General features: G+C 38.7%; 1 protein-coding gene and 1 gene segment (V, D, J or C); both read right to left on the reverse strand.

Annotated features, from left to right (window-relative positions):
- Positions 1 to 24,184, reverse strand: part of LOC101027262 (uncharacterized) — an 834,796-nt gene that overhangs the window by 240,459 nt on the left and 570,153 nt on the right.
- The window catches only part of LOC108714884, a 540,168-nt gene that overhangs the window by 176,985 nt on the left and 338,999 nt on the right, over positions 1 to 24,184 (reverse strand).

Raw genomic sequence — 24,184 nt, forward strand, 5'->3', positions numbered from 1 at the left:
ATTTGCCTTACCAACCCCCATATGTAATAAAAGGCACTAAGTTTTCCCAGGAGCAGTATTCCTTAGCAAACAATACGATGCTTGCATTTAAACAGGCGACCAGTAAATGCTACCTGCTGTTTGGTTGCCCCTGGGCAAACTTAGCACCTTTCATTACAAAACCCCACACGTGTTTTAACATTTACTTCTCTTTTAAAAATGTTACAGTAGAGGATGGGAAAACAAGTAACACTTAAGGGGGAAGTTCACCCGTTAAACTTTTGCTTCCATTATTTTATAAAGTTTACCAGAAATATTTTCTTTTGTCCTGTTTTTCTAATATTGAAGTTTAATATTTGTAATTTGATAAATAAGATTATATATTTCTTGACTTCAGCTCTACTGAGAATAATTGCTGAGTTTACAGATACCTGTAAACACTGGCCGTGGTGGATGGAAATGCTTTTCTTATATTTATAAACATGATCAGACAAACTTAAAAGCTGATCAAGATTTTTTTTCTTATTCTGTACGAATGCCACTTTTGACGCCATTATTTTTTGCTGCATTAGACCTCGTGTAATTCTTTAAAGACAATGGGGAAAATTCAAGCGGCAAATCAGAAGTCGCTCTAGGAAAAGCCGAGTAAAAAGTCCCGATGGATGATTGCCATATTTTCTGGATGCAGGCAGTGCTCTATATAAGGGGCCTGTAGCTATTCTGCACAATCACAACACAGTGTGCAAAGTGCAAAACAATTGGCTGATTTTGGCTATTTTTTTTGCACTTTGCAAATAACATCCACAGATGCAATGGACAACTTGCACTTTTCTCCGCAGTGAGTTACATCTGAAACCACTTTCATTAAATGTACTTGCATCCAACTGTGTGCACTTACTAAGAGTTGTGCTCAGCACTGATCAGCCCTTCCTGCCTTCCATTCTGAATTAAGTACTGCTGTGATTATTGATGCACAGTGTTGTGCAACCCTGAAGCTACTATCACCTCCTGACCTGATGGTAGCTCTAGGGTGCCTTTAGATTTATTAAAGTTCTCATATTTGAGTTTTCTTTAATTTGAAAAACTGGAAATTTGCGTTTATCCACGAAAAAATGATTGCTGACAAAAGTTAAAAAACAACTTGAACACACATTTCTATTTAATCTCGAAAACTCAAATTAAAAAGTAAGTTTGAATTTAGAAAACGCAACTCCCATTGATCTCTACATGATTCGCCACCCTATAGATGCAGAATTTTAAAATTTGAACTTTTTGTGCATTATACATTAAACAATTTCAAGTTTAGAAAAAGCTTTATTTTGAATATTGCTACTTCTTACCCATAGTGAGTTATTGGCTTACTTACTGCACAACAATCAAGAAAGGTGATCCAAGTAATTAGTCTAAGTAAGCCAACAGAGAGAACAACACATACACCTGTGTAAAAAGAATTGTGACATTCTCAGTTTAACACTTGGGCTATTTTCCTCTTATTTTAAAGTCCCACTATAATTACTGCATTATATGTATTTTTTTGAAATGCTACTTCACCCTTAAGCACAGCACAAACACATATCTCCTGTTCTGTCACTTAAAAGAACAGTTCAATGTAAAAAAAATGGAATATGTTGGTGCTTTATACATATGTTTTAATAATAATAATAGTAATAATAATAATAATAATGGTATTAATAATACACACTTAGGGGCATACTTATCAAGGGTCAAATTTGAATTGAAAAAGCGTCGAAATTCGAATTAAAAAAAACCAACCGAAATTAAGTCGAAGTTTTTTTTGGTCGAATAGGTCTGTTTTCGATCGAATCGTATGAATCGAAGGAATAGCGTTTTTCTCAAAAAAAAAAAACCCTTAATTTACTCAAATTTCACCAATTGACTGGATCTAGGAGGTCCCCCATAGGCTAAAACAGCAATCCGGCAGGTTTCAGATGGCGAATGTTCGATGTCGAATTTTTAAAGAGACAGTACATGATAAATTTCGATATTTGAATTTTTGAATTTTTTCCAAATTTTAATCGAATTTGGACTATTCCCTAATCGAAGTACACAAAAAATAGCTCAAAAATTCACCTCAACCTTTGATAAATCTGCCCCTTATTATATACACAATAACGTGTTCAGTGTTCACCATATACAAGGTTTTTGGGAGAATATTGCATTACATGATAAAAATGTTAAGACAGTGTGTTAAATTGTCTGAATTATTTTGCTGCTAATTTATTCCATGTTTTTCACTAATAGTTCTATTTTAAAAGGGCCCCCTAAACTTTGAAAATTTGACTAATTAGAACATGCCCATAATAGATTGTGGGAATTTAACAGATGGTGGACCACAGGTCTGATAACCCTTATGTACAGACTAAAAGCACATACCCTATGATCCAGCAGATATGCTTTGATTTTTTGATTTTTTGCAGTAATATACACATGCCCGCATTAAACCATTTAAGCCATTTAACATTATGATTAGTGTATGAGCTGTGATTATACGGAGGCACTTTATAGTTCCTGTGCTGGATACCTGGCTCCCTCTATTGTTTTACATGTGTACATACAGACTATGTGCACCCAGTAAGCATCAGTAATAGAAACCGACACCCTGAAATAAATCTACATAAAATACCTTTTGTCTTCTATGTACATAATAAAATAGTGGATTTTCAAAAAGCTTTCTTTTTTGTCTGTAACATGTTTTATGTTTTATAATGCCCTAGATATCAGGTTATGTTTTTATACTGTACATGCTCTCATAATATACAGTATGTTACTGTGGATAACTAGCACAGTAATATACAGCAGTTTCCTCTGGTTTCATTCCAGTGAGTTTTAAATAAACTTCTCCTTTATTTGTGTCTCTTGATACTGTGATGCGTCCCTGCAAAGACTGGGCAAAGCGTGGGGTGGCGTCATACCATATCCCTCCCAGCCACTCCAGCCCTTTCCCTGCGGGATCACGGACCTACTGAACAGACCATATTTTGGAGCTGTCAGTGAGGGAGGCTCCGGTCACTTCAATATAATGTAACATATTACTCACACAAAGACTCTTCATTTTTTATTATGATGCCTGTTTCTTCTGCTGCAACTGTGAGGTGAGTTTTTCTACCCATTGTATTTTAATAGGAAGTTCCATGATAATTTACATACATTAAAAATAAGCAAAGGAAGCAGGCAAATATACACGGCAGATATTAAGCATTCCCTTTGCTTAGTACACAGATGTTGCACTTATCAAAGCTGCACCTTCATTCACTGACTGTATCTTGAAATGGCAATTTTCAATGGTTTATTGCAAAAATTTGACAACACCATAGACTGAAGAGTGATGCTTTTTTTAGTGTATCTTGTCTGCTGCAAATATTACATAGCACATCGTGTAGATGATCTACAAGCACAGAAAGTTTAACTATTTGGCAGTACAAACAGTTCATATTTTAATCATTCACACTAAAGAATGGTTTTGAAATGCTTAATGTAGTTACATAGTTAAATTGGGTTGAAAAAAGACAAAGTTCATTAAATTCAACCCCTCCAAATGAAAACCCAGCATCCATACACACACCCCTCCCTACTCTCACATAAACTATATATACTCATAACTATACAAACTATAGAGCTTAGTATCACAATAGCATTTGATATTATGCCTGTCCAAGAAATCATCCAAGCTCTTGAGAGTATTAAAATAATCAGCCATCCCAACTTCACCGGCAGTGCATTCCACAACCTCACTGCCCTCAACTTGTTGTCTCCAAAACCCCTAGATCCTTAAAGAAACTCCCAAATACACTGCCATTTAGTGTATAACTTGCATTTATATTATTTTTGCATTACCTTGCATTTATCAACTTTGAACCTCATTTTCCAGTTTGCTGCCCAGTTTCCCAACTTAGTCAAATCACTCTGCAAAGTGGCAGCATCCTGCATGGAACCTATAGTTCTGCACAATTTAGTATCATCTGCAAAAATAGAAACAGTACTTTCAATGCCCACCTCCAGGTCATTAATAAACAAGTTGAAAAGCAAAGGACCAAGTACAGAGCCCTGAATTACTCCACTAACCACACTGGTCCAATTAGAAAATGTTCCATTAACACCACTCTTTGTAGTCTATCTTTTAGCCAGTTCTCTATCCAGGTAAGAATATTATGTTCAAAGCCAACATTCCGTAATTTAACCAGTAACCTTCTGTGTGGCACTGTAATAAAAATGCTTTAGCATTAGTCTAAGTAGATCATACCCTCTGCCATCCTATAATCAGGGTCCTTGCTCACCTCCTCATAAAAATAAATTAAGTTAGTCTGGCAATATGTATTATGCATAAATCCATGCTAGCACAAACTCATTGTATTATGATTTGCTATGAAGTCCAGTATCTTATCCTTTATTAACCCTTCGAAAAGTTTTCCTTCCACTGATGTCAGACTAACTGGTCTATAGTTTTGAGGATGAGAATGAGATCCCTTTTTTAATAGAGGCACCACATTAGCAATTCGCCAGTCTCTCTGCACCATGCCAGACCTCAATGAATCCTGAAAAATTAAGTAACGATTTGAAAAGTTGTTAGAATTGTTCATACAGTATTAACCACTTAAACATTCACTATTCTAAATAGAGTTATCTTGCATATGAAACAGTTTTAGCTACAAATGTTGTGGAAGTGAGATAGGAAAATCCTAGTGATACTTTATTGGCTTATGATAACTATCTAGAGCTTGGGGTACTGAAACTGAAGCTTCACTATCAACACTAGAATCAGCTTGCACTTGGTTAATTTACTATTCTTTTGAAAAATTGAAATATAGTAATATCTGTAGTCAGGGCTATATTTAGGTCCAATGCTGCCCTAGGCATTGGACCTAAACACGCCCTTACGCAGTGCATGCTGACATCATGCACCATGCGCCATGATGTCATGCGATGTATTCAGCGGAAGTGACATTAGCCTCACTTTGCGTGTTACCTTGGCACCCCTACCCCTCACCCCCTCAACTCCGTCACTACATTTCCTATGGAAAAAGAAAAACAAACATATGTTTTAAATACATATATAAATATGGCCCTGTCTGTAGTGTTAAAATATTGGCATGTGGCTTCCATGTCTTATTAATTCCCTAAATTTTTTTTGCACTGCCCATAGAGCTCAAGATGAAAGTTCTCCAGACAGGTTTGATATTAATGGAGAATCAAATTGGCCCAAGCCAGAAAGTTAGTGATTTGTCTCACTGGGAAAGACAACATATTAACACTCCAAAGGAACCTTTAGTTTACCTGATGGCACAGGAGCAGGTACAACAGAGAGTAACATGACATTTAACTATCTGTCATCTGCACAGAGGCCAGCCTCATGCAAACACTTTTTTTTACTGCTGAATATCTTTTCACAATTTGGGATAAAGGTGCTTTTAGGAGGAAAAAAAGATGCGTTTGGGGAAATAATGCACAAAACAACCATTTGTGAATAAATATGCACTGCACAAAGTTTACTAATGACTCCACTGTATATAGATGTACATGCAGGGGCGTAACTACAGAGGAAGCAGACCCTGCGGCTGCAGGGGGGCCCAAGAGGCATAGGGGGCCCCATAAGGCTCTAATTAATTAGGAATTTTAATAAATATTGTTAATACAGGGCAACCACTGGATATTTTGGGAGCCCTAAAATTATTTTGCTGTGGGGCCCAGTAACATCTAGTTACGCCACTGTGTACATGAGCTCTCTTATTGTCTTTGCTTCACTTTTGGTTTGAACTGGAAGTTACTTTCTGCTTGCTTCACTGAATTGAATAGCAGATGTACATGAATGACATAAGCATGTGCCAGAGCCAAGCTAAATTCTATGAGCGCCCTGGGCCACGACTGTGCATATCGCCTCCGATTCCTGAGCGTGCAACTCATTAGGGGAGTGCCCAGCGCCCCTTAACCATTACACCCCAGGCCTTTGCCTCTTCTGCCTATCCCTAGTTCCTGCCCTGGTGTGGGCATCAAAGTGTGCAAACAACTAAGAGGTCACGCTTGTTAAAGCTGCTGACTGACTGATAAGACACGGGGACTAAACAATAACACAAGTTCTGTTCAAGTGGACTGCTGTAGCACGCAACTAGCACCTAAGCTACCAACTGAGAACTGCCAGTCAAATCTGAAATAACAGCACCCATGACAGCAATGACATCTTCCTGCAACCCCACCCCAGTTTGCTCTCTGCCCTGATAAATAGCTAAATCTTGACCCACTCACTTTAGAGTCCTGCAGTGGGTTGGGTACCCGCAAAAACCTGCAGTGCCCTGCAGGTTGCAGATAAAAGTTCCAGGTTTAGGTTTAGACTTGGGTTGGCGGGTTCTGCGGGTCACCGGTCGGGCCGCGGGTCTTCTCAATATCGATTTTTACTCCTTTTTTCTGATCACGCCTATTTCCGATGATGTCACTTCCGGTTTACATTGATAGCACTTCCTGTATTACTCCTTTTTTTCTGATCACGCCTACTTCCGATGATGTTACTTCCGGTTTATAACGACAGCACTTCCTGATTCTTGATGGTCAGCGGGTCGTGGGTCCGGGTTGGGGATAAGGTACTTGCGGGTCGGGTAGCGGGTCCAAGCGGGTAAGAATGCGGGTTGCGGGTCAGGGTTGCGGACTCGCGCAGGACTCTAACTTACTTAACCCCTTTAATTTTGAGTTGGAAAATGATCACACAATCAGTATAATTTAAAATATTACTCACATTGCAATAAAGACAATACAGATATTAAGTACAAGAGATTCTTCATGTTTATCATATCTGATTTTCTTTTGCTGCAACAGAGAGGTGACTTTTCCTAATGGTAGTATTTCAAGAGGAATTTCCAATATAATTTACATACATTACAGTTAAACAAAGGAAGCAGGCAAATACTGTATACACAGCCCATGATATATGACATATGTGCCTTGCTCAGTACACAGCCACTGCCAACTTCACTTATTTTTATTTCTGACAGTGATTCTAATTTTGAAGTTTAAAGTTTCATTTTTTAGACACTGTTCGCATTGATACTGTAGCAGGCAAACAGAAATTTATGATGACAATTTTAAATTGTAGATTAACAAGTAGAAAGAATATATTGCAATAAATAGCAACAGCATGCACTGTCTTGTTTGAAGTACAAGTCATATTTCTGAAATTTTATGCACAAAATATCCCAGTACCCCTAATATATAGATATGTTTTAGTACATTGATCAGTGTCTCTGTGGATATATAGAAAGATAGATATGTAGATAGATAGGTAGATAGATAAATAGATACAGAGAGAGAGAGAGAGAGAGAGAGAGAGAGAGAGAGAGAGAGATAATATCAATAATATGAGTCCAGAATCTGTCCAACACAATATACAGGTGCATCATCAATTGGTTAATATATAATGGAAGAGAGGACCAGCACTCTCCATCGTGATTTATTTTATATCATGCTGCATACAATGGTATGTTATGGTCATTGTGGCATAATACATTTTCAATCTGTTTATTTACCATATAGGCACTTGAGGGACTGTTCCTAGGGTGGCATCAATAGGGAGCTGTGGGGGTAGGGGGTACTTAGTTGACTGCAGTGTTAACTATTGCCCATGCACAGATGGAAGCGACATAATGTGCATGTGCACTATGTCACTATGTGTGGATGAGGTGTGTTGAGGACCAGTGCCTATGCTGACACCGGAACAAAATGCAATGCATTTAAGTCCATCATGAACTTCCTAATTCCAACTATGTCTTGTATATCTATAGAAGTCACTTTATATGGATCTGCAGTAAATTGCAATTTAATGTACAGATCTCTAGTAGTCAGAGTATTCACAAATAATCCTAAGGTCTTCTTGTTGCCATAACACAAGCACATCATCAATGTATCCTCACCAAAAAAGACATGAGGGGTAAGAATGTTTTTTTCCTAGGGTGCAAGTGCTAGAGTGCTAGGAGGTGCGAGTGTGCTCAGTGCAAGCAGCATCGTCCAGATGCAATCCCGGCCCCTCCACCACCCGAGGCAACTTGCTGCTGCTTCATCCCCCCACCCCCAGGGGGTTCACAAAGATGGTGGACAGGTCCAGGGGGGGTCCAGGAAGCAATTGCGCTCTCTGTGCTAGAAGAGCCAACTTCCAGTTTAAAAACCAGAAATTTGGCTCTTAAAGTTACCAGGAGCAGCATTTTTGCCGCTGCTGGTAACTAGTGGGGCGCTGCTGCCTAAGGCGAGTTTCTTAACTCATTGGCGATGTGCTCCTGGCAGTGTCAGGAGATACTGAATAACATGGACGTTAGGGGCCCAAGAGAATTGGGAGAGGAAACACTTTTGTAGCATTTTGCCCTGCTTGGATAGAGTGCTACATTATGCCCTATTCTAGGGGCCAGTGTCTATTCTCTACAAGTACAATGCAGTATGCAAAGAGCAAAACAATTAGCTGATTGTGGCACTTTTTTGCAATTGCAAACTGTTTTTTTTAAACCTGAATAAGCCCAATTAAAAAAAAATATTAAAGGCAGAGTACTGCAAACATTGTTGGTGATCCAAACTGGCTGGGTATCCTGAAGAGTAAGTGGCTGTGGGGGATATAGTATTTTAAAACGCCCTTGGCTGATGATTTCAGTCTTTACATAGAGTGTTTTACATAGAGATACAAGGCCAGTAGACACCCTTAAAATTAGGTTACTTTTCTTATATTTTTATGTGCAAAATGTTAAATTGATCATAGTTTCCCAGATATCAAGAGGACATGTTTTTAAACATGCTCTGATAATATATGTCCCACTGTGCTTCTCTAGCACAGTAATATACAGCAGTTTCCTCTGGCTTCATTCCAGTGAGTTTTAAATAAACTTCTCCTTTATTTGTGTCTCTTGATACTGTGATACGTCCCTTCAATGACTGGGCATAGTATGTTTTAGCATCATGCCATATTAATCCCAGCAACTCCAGCCCTTTCCCCACAGGCTGACGGACCCAGTGAACTGCATGTACTTTAGAGCTGTCAGTGAGGGAGGCTCCGGTCACTTTACAGGTCAACTGAAGAACCTCTAATGGCTTCACAGTGACAGTACCAGGCTGTGTCAGGGAGATCTGACATGTCACACCTACAGTACACATAATAAAGGAAATGTTATAGGGAACAGATCATTTTACAGAAAAATTGATATGATTTTAAAATGAAACTTACATTGCAGTGTGGACAAAACTGCAATAAACCACAAGAGATTCTTCATATTTTTCATAGAGAGAAGCACACTCTTCAGATGCTGATCTTTTAGGTTTCTTCTCTCAGAGTGAGGCAGACATGTCCCATAAGCGACATTTCAAAAGGACTTGCCTGGTAATTTACATATAACATCTGTAGGCAAAGGAGCAGGTGGGTATATAGATAACTGTAATTCAGTTTTGATGTTAATTTCAATAAAAAAAGTACTCTGCTATAACATTAACATAGTAATGAATAAGAAAAATATAAACAATACCTATGGTTTTATGTGTCCCGAGGTGTTTCTGTTCTTTAACCTAACTTCCAAGAAGTCTCATTTAATAAAGGAAGTGTAAGTTAAAAGAGTGAAAATGGATGAATAACCGTGTGCTCTTTATTGTTTTACATGTAAGGCTATAGTAAAATGGGGCTTCCGGGGCTCCCAAAACCATGCTCTTTACTGATAATTTCCCCAGATGAGAGTCTCTTTTCCCTGGTGTGAGCCCTCACCTATAATGGAGAATATTGGGTAGTGCAACTATATCTTTCAGGCTTGAGATATAAATAATGATGGATGCCAGCAGTTCTTAACCACAAACAGATTTACTGAATAAGTTCCACAAAGGAGTTCTAAAAAAGAAATACAGGATAGCACATACAGAGTGGTAGTTAAAGATACTCACAGCATAAAATACTGGTCAGTATACATCCGCAGGCTAATCAGTTAGAAGAGAACAGCTTATTTGGAGGCCACCCCTAGCTTTCCATACCTGGCTTAAGTGGGACCCAGAGGAATATAGCTAATACCTGGATCCGTACACTTGTTTCTCTACTTCTGTGCAGTGGTGCACCTTGGTGGAGGTTCAGGCTGCGTAGATAAATAACTCTATCCCTATACTGTATGTCACTCCTAGAGTAACCTGTTCTTCACAGCGAGGACAGTGAGGTTGTAAAAACACTACCTGATATTTTCATTACTTTAAAACACTTTCATTTTTTGGTGTAACTGTTCCTTTAATAACAGGCTCTATTTGGAAAATCTTATTTGCTTTCACTCCATGTCACCCGGGCCAGTTTTTTAGATGGCAGTCAGTCTGTAATAGAGTTAGAGTAAAGCTGAAACAGGTGACATACAGTCAATAAAAATGAAAATACAGACAGACAGACATCTGTGTAGTGGACTGAATACAATATAGGTGCTTATACTCAAGTAAAACAAAACTGCTTCTAGTGTTCCTTTGTTTTTCATGCACTGCTATCCTCATTTCCATATTGTCCAAGTTCCTCATTCTCTTCTGTCACTGTGTCTCTTGCACAGTAATACATGGCAGTGTCTTTAACTTCCATCCCAGTCATTTGGAAGTAGACCTGCTTCTTCCCATTGTCTTTAGTAATTGTAACTCTGTTTTTAAGTGAATCAGCAAAAGCTGTGCCCCCACTAGACCCTATAGCTCCAATCCATTCCAGTCCCTTCCCAGGAGGCTGCCTGATCCAGCTCACAGCATTGCTAGTTAGCTCAAACCCAGAAACTGTGCAGGTCAGTCTGAGTGACTCTGAGGGTTTCACAGTTCCAGGACCAGACTCTTGTAATGTCTGAGAGAGGATACCTGCAAATAAGAGTGAAATTAATATGACACATTTACTTCAAACAGTTACTTGGTGCTAAAATATATGCAGCAAATTCCTTACACAATGGGGCAAACACCATGAAAATGAAAAGAAAAACGCTTTCCATTTCAGCAGAAGTTGTTCTTGGATAAAGTACCTCACAAAGGATACAAACTCTATTTATATTGCTGAAATATTTTGAGATTTGCATAGGGTATTCCACCACAGATTATAAAGCACCTGAAACTTTAACTGACGAGTTTGTTGCCCTCTTCTGTCTAATGGGAGAATATATAAATGAAGAGAATGTACAGTTGTATGAATGAGGGAACCCACAGCAATCAGTCATCCTTTGCTTTCATTATTGTACCTGTACTATGCTAATTAAAGATAATTACTGATTGCTGGGAATGTCCCTCTTAGATTGAGAAAACAGCATTTCATTATGTTTGGACTTTTTAGATATACCAGACTCGGTGTGTCATTGCCTTTGCAATGTACTGTGTGTAAAACCACTGTATGTGGGCAGTAGAACTGTTTTTACATTGCTTTCACATGTTTTAAGATTCATGTTCCCAACATGCATTTTGTTTTCCTCTTCATAGAACTTAGTGCAAGAAAATGTATGTGCCTTTCCCACTTTTGTATTAACACGGTTAACACAATTTGTTTGTAATGAAACTGTTAGCTTTATATTCTTTTGTTTATTTAATGAACTGGCACCCTGTACAACATCAATGTTCATACCTGCCTATAACAGGTTTATTATCTGCATAAGTCTTGTTACTGCTAATCTTATGTGGAGTGATTTACAAATGTCTTGGCAAAAAAATGAAACATTCTTTCATTCGGTTTCAATCTATGCATGTGGCAGTTTCCAAAAAGGGTAGCCAGAAAGTTGAAGAGCCTAAAACATAATTTAATATGTCTATAATATATATATAAGGTACATTGGTATATTAGAAACCTGTTCAATGTTTGTATAAATGTGGTTACAGACATTTTTTGTTTCTTTGGACCAGTTTGTAAGAAATCTTATTTCTAACACAGATTAATATGAAAATGCTATTGACACTAGCAATTTAATACCAAACATATTAAACCTGTTCCTATAAACAACATTCTAGCATAGTGCTGTCCAACTTGTGTGGTATGGAGAACTGGAATTTTTCTGCCCAATGTGGCAAAGGGGCAATAATAGAAGCGCTGGTCACTCCGTGTGTTAAATTCATATAACAAATGGTTGGTGCTTACTGCAAGGACATCACTCATCACTATCATATGAAAAATGTTCATCCAGTCATATTAAGACATACCCTTAAATGCATATGTCTCTCTCCTCCCTTGTGGATGGTACAGAAACCCCCAGCACATAATTAAACACCTTAGGGCTCCCTAACAACACATTTCCAAATGCAACAAACTCACAGAACAATCCCCCACTAGGCTCATGTCCCACAGGAAGCATAGGACAGGCAGAATATGGAAAACACAGGCAGAGTTGGGTTCACACAGGGAGCATAGGGCAGGTAGAGTATGCCAAAAACAGGAAGCATAGGGCAGGCATAGTATGACACACACAGGCAGAGTAGGACAGGAAGAGTAGGGTACACACAAGGAACATAAGACAGGCAGAGTATGGCACACACAGGGAGCATAGGGAAGGCAGAGTATGTCACACACAGGGAGCATAGGGCAGGCAGAGTATGGCACACACAGGCAGCATAGGGAAGGCAGAGTATGGCACACACAGGGAGCATAGAGAAGGCAGATTATCAGTGGCGTAACTAGACCCCTAAGGGCCCCGGTACAGAAATTTACAACTGGGCCCCCCTAAAGGAATTGTTCACCTATGAGTAACAGTATGATGTAGAGAGGGATATTCTGAAACAATTTGCAATTGGTTTTCATTTTATTTTATTTGTTGGTTTTTAAGTTATTTAGCTTTTTATTCAGCAGCTCTCCAGTTTGCAGTTTCAGCAGTCTGGTTGCTAAGGTCCAAATTCCCCTAGCAACCATGCACTGATTTGAATAAGAGACTTAAATATGAATAGAAGAGGGTCTAAATACACAAATGAGTCTTTAAAAAGTAGTATTTGTTTTTAGATGGGGTCAATAAACCCCATTTAAAAGCTGGAAAGATGTAGAAGAGGAAGGAAAATAATTCAAAAACAATAAAAATAAATAATGAAGACCAATTGAAAAGTTTCTTAGAATTTGCCATTATATAACATACTAAAAGTTACATGTAAAAAGGACATGTAAAATTGAGGTTTCATTGTATTATAATGATATACGGGATAATGTGTCCCCTACTGTAAATGATAAGGATTTTAGGAGTCACTGTGGAGTTCTGTGACCATATAAAGGCACAAGGCTGCAGGCTGAGTTATACAGGGAACTCTGAGTATCACTCATGTATTATAAGAGATAATGTACCCCCTACTGTAAATGATAAGGATATTAGAAGTCACTGAGGGGTTGTTCTGTGACCATATAAAGGCACAAGGCTACAGGCTGAGTTATACTGGGAACTCTGAGTATCACTCATGTATTATAAGGGATAATGTACCCCCTACTGTAAATGATAAGGATATTAGAAGTCACTGAGGGGTTGTTCTGTGACCATATAAAGGCACAAGGCTGCAGGCTGAGTTATACAGGGAACTCTGAGTATCACTCATGTATTATAAGGGATAATGTACCCCCTACTATAAATGATAAGGATATTAGAAGTCACTGAGGAGTTCTGTGACCATATAAAGGCACAAGGCTGCAGGCTGAGATATATACGATACAGAGTATCTCTCATGTATTACTATGTCAATTTATAAGGATATATAGTGGATAATGCACCCCTACTGGAATTTATATAGATATTAGAAGTCACTGAGGAGTTACGCGACCATATAAAAGCACGAGGCCGCAGGCTTTTATACAGGTCACGTAACTCTGAGGTGACTTCCAGGTGACTTCCAATATCTTTATAAATTTTGGTAGGGGGTGCATTATTCATTATAAATAAGTAAGAAGTAAATAAGTAAATAAGTAAGTAGTTCTTTGCCTCTGCTTTATATTATTGTACCCAATGCCACACTTACCCTTATATTGACTCTTGAGCATGTTGTATTGCTGCAGGTTGTGGCATAAGGGGAAAGAAGACACGGAGGATGGAAGATGCAGGGGGTGAGCAACACCTGAGATGAATGGAGAGGGACAGAGGGAGTGAAACAGTTTGGAGAATGAGGGCACAAGGCTGGAGAGAGATGTAGGTGGGAGGGGCAGACAGAGCGCGACTGAAGAATGACAGGGTGTGGGAGGGACAGAGAGACAGGCAGACAGATCGACGATAGAGGGGTCAAAGAAGAGGGAGAGGTACACTGAGGCAGCAACGGGCAGAGCAGTGACGTAACTAGAGGGGGTGGGCGGGCCGCCCAGCCAACCCCCCGCCCCCTCCGTATGCCCGCAATCCGTGGCCCTGGCCCAATCGCACCCCCTGCTCCCCCGGTAGTTACACCACTGCAGAGTATGACACACAAAGGAAGCATAGGGCAGACAGAGTATGGCACACACAGGCAGCATAGGGAAGGCAGAGTATGGCACACACAGGGAGCATAGAGAAGGCAGAGTATGGCACACAAAGAAAGCATAGGGCAGGCAGAGTATGGCACACTTCTGTTTCATAAATTGTTTGCATAGCAAAACGAGACAGATTTGCTCATCATTAATCAGGACCCAAGATTGCTGAGACCAACATCAATAAATAGTATAAATAAAACACAATCGGTATACACACCATACAGTACTAATAAATACCTAAAAGGAATGTCCCGCTTTGACTTTAAAACCAAAACTGGAAGAAGCACGAGTGAGATGCGCATAGTTTTTGTGAGGTGTGGCATCACAAGGAACGCAAAGAGCAGATAAAAGCAGACGTATGTAGCAGCGCCACCATCTCTGTCAGCTGCCCGCCAGGAAAAATGCCAGGAGAATCGAAAAATGCATCTGACCCACCACTGACCACCATCTAAGCGCAAGTATTTGCGCGACTGTTATTGTGGAATTCGCAAATAAACTGCCTATAATGGTTAGGGATGTAGCGAACCGCCGATAATGTGTTCGCGAACGCCGTTCGCGAACACCGGCAAAAATTGCGAACAGTTCGCGAACTTCGAACATCCGAAAATCGTTCGATTCGAACGATCGAAGGATTTTAATCGTTCGATCGAACGATTTTCGTTCCAATCGAACGATCGAAGCCATTCGATCGAATGATTTCATTCAATCCAATGGCTTCGATCGTTCGATTCGAACGAAAATCCTTCGATTTTAGCGATCGAATGGTCGAATGGTCGAACGATTTTGACGCGAACGCCTATTGGTGACTGTCGCGCGACGTTCGCGAACTTGCGGCGGACGCGAACAGCCGATGTTCGCGCGAACAAGTTCGCCGGCGAACAGTCCGCGACATCCCTAATAATGGTATGGGGATAGCTGGGAGGATGGAATACCCACGTTTAAGTCATCTGTGGGAAGTACTTTGCAAGATATATATCACTGTATTGCTGAGCACTGGGCAGTTTTGGAACCAAGTTAATGTATATGTGTATATATATATATATATATATATATATATATATATATATATATATATATATATAAAAAATCAACTATAAGTTTGGTTGCATGCTACAATTGGACATATTACATAACTTTTACTCCAACACATGTGGATGGACTGTAAGGTGCCTTACATGAAAGACTTTATAAGTGGATAACTAAAAACGTATTTTTCCTTGGAGAAACTGTGATTAAATATAACCCGATCGCGTGGTGATAAAATGGCTCGGGGGAGTATGGTGTGATACTCCTTAACTCTTGTGATTTCCTGTATGGTTTTAAAGTCAAATAGGGACTTCCTTTTAGGTTTTCTATTGTACTGTGTGGGGTATATTGATTGTATTTAATGATATTGGTCTCAGCAACTTAATTGAACATAATAAATGATATCTGAAATTTGGAAATATGAACTTATAGTGTGCATTTTTAACTCCCAATTTTCTTTGTTTTTGGTGGTAATACAATTATAGCATTGGGGTTGGTGCACAGTCCCCCTATGAGGACCCATAAAATGACCTGTACTGGTGATGTTTATTAAAGGGGTTGTTCACCTTTGAATTAATTTTTAGTATGATGCAGAGAGTGATATTCTGAGACAATTTGCCATTTGTTTTCATTTTTCATTATTTGTGTTTTTTGTTGTTAATTAGCTTTTTATTCAACAGCTCTTCAATTTGCGTTGCAAGCAATATGGTAGCTAGGGTACAAATTACCTTAACAACCATGCACTGATTCAAATAAGACACTGGAATGTGAATAGGAGAGGCCTGAATAGAAAGACAAGTAATAAAAAGTAGCAATAACAATATATTTGTTGGCTTACAGAGCATTTGCTTTTTAGAAGGGGTCAGCGACACCCATTTGAAAGCTGCAAAGAGGCAAATAATTATACAACTATAAAAAAGAAATAATGAAAAACAATTGAAAAGTTGCTTAGAATTAGCCATTCTATAACTTACTACAAGTTAACTTAAAGGTGAACCACCCCTTTAACAATTACATTCACTATTACCTTACGTAATGGAAAAAAATTCAGGTGGCAAGTAAATTCTGGCAGAAGTTGCTCTGTAATAAATGCAGATTGATAAACACTGTATTTTCATGTTGCATTTTAAAGACACTGCTGTTTTCCTTTGGACTTTTACACACAAGTATGCAATTGCCTAAAAAAATACACAGCTTGAAAAATATGCTGTTTTTTTACAGCTATGCATATGAAAACAGAACAAAAAATCATTTTGTTGCTTGTTTCTGTGCACTACAATCCTACATTGTGATATTGTCTGACTTCCTAATTTTTTCTGTCACTGTGCTTCTTGCACAGTAATACATGGCAGTGTCTTTAACTTCCATCCCAGTCATTTGGAGATAGACCTGCTTCTTCCCATTGTCTTTAGTAATTGTAACTCTGTTTTTAAGTGAATCAGCAATAGCTGTGTTTCCACCAGCCCATACAGCTCCAATCCATTCCAGTCCCTTCCCAAGAGGCTGCCTGATCCAGTGCATCTTATAGCTAGTTAGCTCAAACCCAGAAACTGTGCAGGTCAGTCTGAGTGACTCTGAGGGTTTCACAGTTCCAGGACCAGACTCTTGTAATGTCTGAGAGTGGATACCTTTAAATAAGAGTGAGATTAACATGAAATATTTCATTTTCTTCATTCATATTAAACAGCTAAAATATTTTAGAAATTCCTTACATAATGGGGCAAACACCACGAAAACTAAAAGAAAAACGCTTTCCATGTTAGCAGAAGATGTGTTTGGATAAAGTGCCTTACAAAGGATACAAATCCTCTTTATAGTGCTGAAAAAAAGTTAGTATTTGCATAGGAGATTCTGCCAAATATAAAGCATCTTGAACTTCAACTGAATAATATATATTGATGAGTTTTGTTGCCCTCTGCTGTCTAATGGCAGAATATACAAGACTATATGTACAGTTACATTAATGCATTAACCCACAGCAACCAGTCATCTCTTATTTTCATTTCTGTAACTATGCTACACTGATCAAAGATAATTAATAATTGGTTACTGGTGGGGAAACAGCATTTCATGGACATTGAGATATATATTGACATTGGACATTTTGTGAAACCACTGTACAATATGTTTTAGTAGAAATGTTTTCCTATTGCTTTCACATTCTAAGATGTATGTTCTTAACATGTATTTTGTCTTCCCCTTCATAATACTTAGTACAAGAACATTTGGGCACCTTCAGTACTTTTTCATTCTACAGTTAATAAAATAAATTTATAATGAAACAGATTGTCATTACAGCCTCTATTAATATATTTATTATTATATTTATATATATATATTATATTATTATTATTATTATTATATTATATTTCATCAATTTGCACCTTTTGCAACATCCATGTTTTCTAATACTTGCAGTTATCTATAAATATTTGACAAAATTCTCAAGGAACACCGAAACGTTGTATTAATAAATAAACTTTATCTCTTTTTACCACATTTCAAAGTCCTGTGAGTGCCTTGCTTTATATGATATTCTATCTATAGATTCTATCTATATGTATACATTCAAAGCCTCACAGAAGTCTACACCCCACCTCAAAATCTTTGCATACATGAGTTCCTTCAAAATGCCTACGATATTGCCAATATATCATTCTCCATATTTCCCTCTCTTCTTTTTTACTTTTCTCTTATCACCCTGGAATGACTAAAATGTTTTTATGGACGGAAAGCTTAAGTGAGCTCAAAAAAATAGCGATTAATTATTCTATTATTTTAAAGTTAAAAGACTGTTTTTCTGTTTTCATAGCATAAACTTTATTGAACAGAATATTGTCATTTTATAATGATGCAAGAAAAGACGTGACATACAGGCATATAAAAAAAGAGAGGGGGGAAGAGAAAAGAAAAAGAAAAGAAATTGTCTATTGTCACTACATTTGAAAATTGAAAATACAATAATGGCTTCATTTTTGCTTTGATTTATACACTTAAACAATCTTAAGTGGGTTGTAACATTGAAATAAAAATGAACGATGGAGGACGTAAAAGAATCATTTTCTGAGAAGTAAAGTACGTTGTCAAAGGCAAGATAACAATAACCTAAGAATCAAGAAGTAAAGCTTAGTAAGCAAAACTGGTTCTGTTTGAGGGAGACTCTCTCAGTCAGAGGCTAGCTACCAGAAATAAAGCATCTTGTATGCACAGTAATATACAGCAGTTTCCTCTGGTTTTCTTCCAGTAAGTTTCAAATTAACTTTTCCTTTATTTTTATCTCTTGATACTGTGATAAGTCTCTGCAAAGATTGGGTCTCATTTGTGGTGGCTTCATGCCATATACCTCCCAGCCACTCCAGCCCTTTCCCTGCAGGATCATGGACCCAGTAAACAGAACATATTTTGGAACTGTCAGTGAGGGAGGCTCCAGTCAATTTACAGAGCAACTGAAGAACCTCTGATGGCTTCACAGTGACAGCAACTGTGAGAGCAATCTCTTTCTCCCCACTTGCCTTTTTGTCTGTAGAATGGGGGTACTGCTAGTAATCTACAAAGAGAATATGGCAACATATTATAATAAGCAGATTTATTTAAAAAAAATTTAAAATCTCAAATATGTGCTAATTTAAGAAAAAAAAATTAAAAACAACTCACACTGTGAAATTCTACCATTCATTTTCAATAAGTCTGCAACATTTTTCATTAATTTCAAGAACTTGAATTAAAAAATAAGTTGACATTAAGGAAAATACAACTCCCATTGGTTTCTACATACATTAATATTCAAGTTTTTTTGTGCTTAAAGGAGAAGGAAATGTTAAAACTAAGAAAGCTTTATCCGAAAGGTTTATATAAATACACCAGTAATCCATCAAAGTAATGCTGCTCTGAGTCCTCTGTCAAACACTGTATTTCTTTCCTTCTACTGTGTAAACATGGGCTTCTGTATCAGATTTCCTTCCTTGATTAGAGTTTACAAACTAAAAGGTTAGGGTACAATTGAGACATTAGGATTGTATAAACACTTTGTCATTTTTGATACAGCAATGATTAATTAAGGTACATCGAATAAGCCTCTTTAAACAGGTGGGTCTTTAAGGAGCGCTTGAAAGTTTGGAAGGAAGGAGAAAGTCTGACAGCTTGTGGCAGAGAGTTCCAGAGAAAAGCAGAAGCCCGAGAGAAAAGCAGAAGCCCGAGAGAAGTGACCAGAGGAGAAGTGAGGCGAAGATCAGAAGCAGAGCGTAGGTTTCGCGAAGGAGTGTATTTGGAGATTAGAGATGAAATATAGGGAGGGGTTTCATTATTAAGGCCCTTGAATGTGAGTGTAAGTAATTTGAAATTGATTCTAGAAGAGATTGGGAGCCAGTGAAGGGACATACATATGGGAGCAGCTGATGTTGAGCAGCGAGCTAGATGAATGAGTTTAGCGGCCGCGTTTAGAACAGATTGGAGTTGTGAAAGGTGACTTGTTGGAATACCTGTGAGGAGTAAGTTGCAGTAATCAAGGCCGGAGATGATGAGAAACTGAATCAGTGTTTTAGTTGATTCTGAACTGAGATAGGGTCGTATTCGAGCAATGTTGCGCAGTTGAATACGGCAAGATTTTGCAAGTGTTTGAATGTGTGGTGAAAAAGACAGATGAGAGTCTAAGATGACTCCTAGGCAGCGTGCCTGTGTGGTGGAATGAAAGGTGGTGTTGTTTACGGTGAGTGATATCTGAGGGACAGGGGAAGATCTTGGAGGAAATATAATGAGTTCTGTTTTAGAAAGGTTTAGTTTCAGGTGGCGCTGTGACATCCAGGAGGAGACAGCAGAGAGACAGTCTGTGACTTGGGAAAGGACAGAATTAGAAAGATCAGGAGTAGACAAGTAGAGTTGGGTGTCATCAGCATAAAGGTGATACTGAAGTCCAAATGACGGAATGAGTTTTCCTAGTGAAGTTGTATAGAGCGAGAACAGCAGGGGGCCAAGAACAGAGCCTTGAGGAACTCTAACAGAGAGTGGGAAAGTAGTAGAAGTAGAGTTAGAGAAGGAAACTTTAAAGGAACGGTCAGACAGATAAGATGTAAACCATGAAAGAGCAGTGTCCCGAATGCCAGATGAGTGTAGAATGTCAAGGAGGAGTGTGTGGTCAACTGTGTCAAAGGCTGCAGAGAGCTCTAGAAGGATTAGAATGGAATAATGACCTTTAGACTTTGCCAATAGAAGATCATTGGTTACTTTGGTGAGTGCAGTTTCAGTTGAGAGGGGGTCGAGGAGGGAGTTGTGAGTGAGATGCTGGATCAGGCGTTTGTAAACAAGCCTTTCTAGTAATTTGGATGCGAATGGAAGAAGGGAGACCGGTCTATAGTTAGTGGGAGAGCTGGGATCAAGGGAAGGTTTTTTGAGGATAGGAGTGATTAGTGCTTGTTTGTATAATGATGGAAAGGTACCAGTAGAGAGTGAAAGATTGAATAGGTGGGTAAGTGCAGGAGAGAGTGTATCAGAGATTGGGTGGAGAAGGCGAGAGGGTATGGGGTCAAGGGAGCAGGTGGTGGGTTTTGAGCTGGCTAGATGTTTGCTAACTTCATCTAGAGTTGCAGGGGTGAAGGAGTGCAAAGTAGATGTGAGTGGACTGCACGTTGGTCTGAGATTGTTGTCGGACGGTATGCTCAGCCTAATGAGATCTATTTGTTCATTAAAGAAATGAGCAAGGTCTTGGGTGGTAACATTAATAGGCGGAGGAGGTGGAGGGGGGCATAGGAGTGAGTTAAATGTGGCAAACAGCTGCTGTGGTTTGGAGGACATAGTAGATATTAGATAAGAGAATTATTGTTCTTTGGCTAATAATAGAGCTCGGTTATAGCATGAGAGCATGAATTTGAAGTGGATGAAGTCAGGATCAGTTCGTGACTTTCTCCACCGTCGCTCAGCTGATCTACTACATCTTCTGAGGTACCGTGTTACACTAGTGTGCCAGGGTTGGGGTCTAGCTGGCCGGCTGTGACGGGTGGTAGAAGGTGCAAAGGAGTCAAGTGCTGTTGAAAGGGCATCGTTGTAGAGAGAAGCTGCCATATTGGGACAGGAGAGAGTATTAATATGAGATATGGATTGTGCTGATACTGTTGATAATTGTTGTGGTTCAAAGGCATTAAGGTTTCTGTACGTGTGGGTAGAGAGAGATGGTTGTGAAGATGCAGGTGAAAGCAGTATCTGAAAGGATAGTAGATGATGGTCAGACAGAGGGTAGGGAGAGTTAATTAAGTTGGATGGGCAGCATGAGTGGCAGAATATAAGGTCAAGAGCATGACCCTCGATGTGGGTAGGTGAGTCGGTCCACTGAGAGAGACCAAATGAAGCTGTTAGAGAGAGAAGTTTAGAGGTGGCAGCAGAAGCAGAGTTGTCAATGGGGATGTTGAAGTCCCCTAAAATGAGAGCAGGTGTCTCACTGGAGAGAAAGTATGGAAGCCAGGCAGCAAAGTGATCCAAGAAGGTGGAGTAGGGACCTGGGGGGCGATATATGACAGCAACACGCAGAGAGATTGGAGAAAACAAACGTATGCTGTGGACTTCAAAAGAAGTGAAGGAGAGAGAAGTCGGTGTAGTTAGATTTTGAAACCTACATTTGGGGGAGAGAAGAAATCCCACCCCACCGCCATGATGGCCATCCGGTCTAGGAGTGTGAGTAAGTGAGAAGCCTCCATAGCAGAGGGCAGCAGGTGAAGCAGTGTCTGAGGGGGAGAGCCATGTTTCAGTGATTGCAAGAAGGTGAATGGATTTAGTTATAAAGAGGTCATGGACTGCTGTTAGTTTATTGCAGATTGACCGTGCATTCCAGAGGGCACATGAGAAAGGCAGGGAGGGTGCTGGTTTTATGTGAATTAGGTTTGCAATATTAGAAGTGCGTAAAGTCTGAGAGACTGGAAAAGACCTTGTTGAATGCCTGAGAGTACGAATAAGTGAGGCTACAAATGAGTGAGTTGGACCAGGGTTTGGGGAGATATCACCAGCTGCAAGTATCAGTAATAATGAGAGTGAGACAAGGTGTGACCTAGATTTGACAGTGCGAGTATTGTTTGATGGGATGAGAGGGGATAATAGATTTAACAATACAAGATAGTGTGCTTAGATTGAGAGAGGGTGATGGGAGCAGTGAACAGGAGATTTCAATTTCAGGATAGTTTGATGGATGTTGGAGTGCAGAGGATATATGCAGAGGTATAGAGGAGAGAGAGAAAAAGAAGGCAATCAAATTAAACATAGTTAGACAGTATAATCCGTCTTATCATGTTGATAGAAGAATTGATGAGCAGTGATGTCCAATGTTTGCTTGGAGATTCCAATTCAACTCTGATCCAACTGCTGTCCAACTCTGTCTAACTCTATATGTTGTTAGATCTTAATACCTTAAGTCTACTAGAAAATCCTGTATGCATGTACTGTATGTATGTATATTTTTATTTGTATAGCGCTCCTTGAGGGGAAAGTACTGTAAACAAAACAATAAATTAGTAGAAACAAACAAGGGGTCATTGAAATAAAAAGTAACAATAAGTGCATTATTAGAAATAAGTGCTCAGTGTCAAGGAAACAAAAGGCTAGAGGACCCTACCCCGTAGGGCTTACAGTCTAAATGGGAGAGTAACATACAGACACAATTCAGAGGGTATTAAGGTGCTGTGGGTTACAGTTTGTTACACTGTTATACAAGTGCCAATTCAGGTGTTATCCAGGTGCTCCCAGAGGTAGTCTTTGAGTTTGGTGTGATACTCCTTAACTCTTGAAAGACACTGCTGATTTCCTTTGGACTTTTACACACAAGTATGCAATTGCCTAAAAAAAAATATGCTGTTTTTTTACGGCTATGCATATGAAAACAGACCAAAAAAAAACATTTTGTTGCTTGTTTCTGTGCACTTGTGATTTCCTGTATGGTTTTAAAGTCAAATAGGGACTCCCCTTTTAGGTTTTCTATTGTACTGTGTGGGGTATATTGATTGTATTTAATGATGTTGGTCTCAGCAACTTAATTACACATAATAAATGATATCTGAAATTTGGAAATATGAAATCAGAGTGTCCATTTTTAACTCCCTATTTTCTTTGTTTTTGGTGGTAATACAATTATAGCATTGGGGTTGGTGCACAGTCCCCCTATGAGGACCCATAAAATTACCTGTGCTGGTGATGTTTATTAAAGGGGTTGTTCACCTTTGAATTCATTTTTAGTATGATGCAGAGAGTGATATTCTGAGACAATTTGCCATTTGTTCATTATTTGTGTTTTTTTTGTTATTTAGCTTTTTATTCAGCAGCTCTTCAATTTGCGTTTTAAGCAATATGGTAGCTAGGGTACAAATTACCTTAACAACCATGCATTGGTTTGAATAAGAGACTGGAATGTAAATAGGAGAGGCCTGAATAGAAAGACAAGTAATAAAAAGTAGCAATAACAATATATTTGTTGGCTTACAGAGCATTTGCTTTTTAGAAAGGGTCAGCGACACCCATTTGAAAGCTGCAAAGAGGCAAATAGTTATAAAACTATAAAAAATAAATAATGAAAACCATTCTATAACATACTAAAAGTTAACTTAAAGGTGAACCACCTCTTTAACAATTACATTCACTATTACCTTACGTAATGGAAAAAAATTCAGGTGGCAAGTAAATTCTGGCAGAAGTTGCTCTGTAATAAATGCAGATTGATAAACACTGTATTTTCATGTTGCATTTTAAAGACACTGCTGTTTTCCTTTGGACTTTTACACACAAGTATGCAATTGCAAA

This window comes from Xenopus laevis, chromosome 1L, assembly GCF_017654675.1.
Source record: "Xenopus laevis strain J_2021 chromosome 1L, Xenopus_laevis_v10.1, whole genome shotgun sequence".
Lineage (NCBI taxonomy): Eukaryota > Metazoa > Chordata > Amphibia > Anura > Pipidae > Xenopus > Xenopus laevis.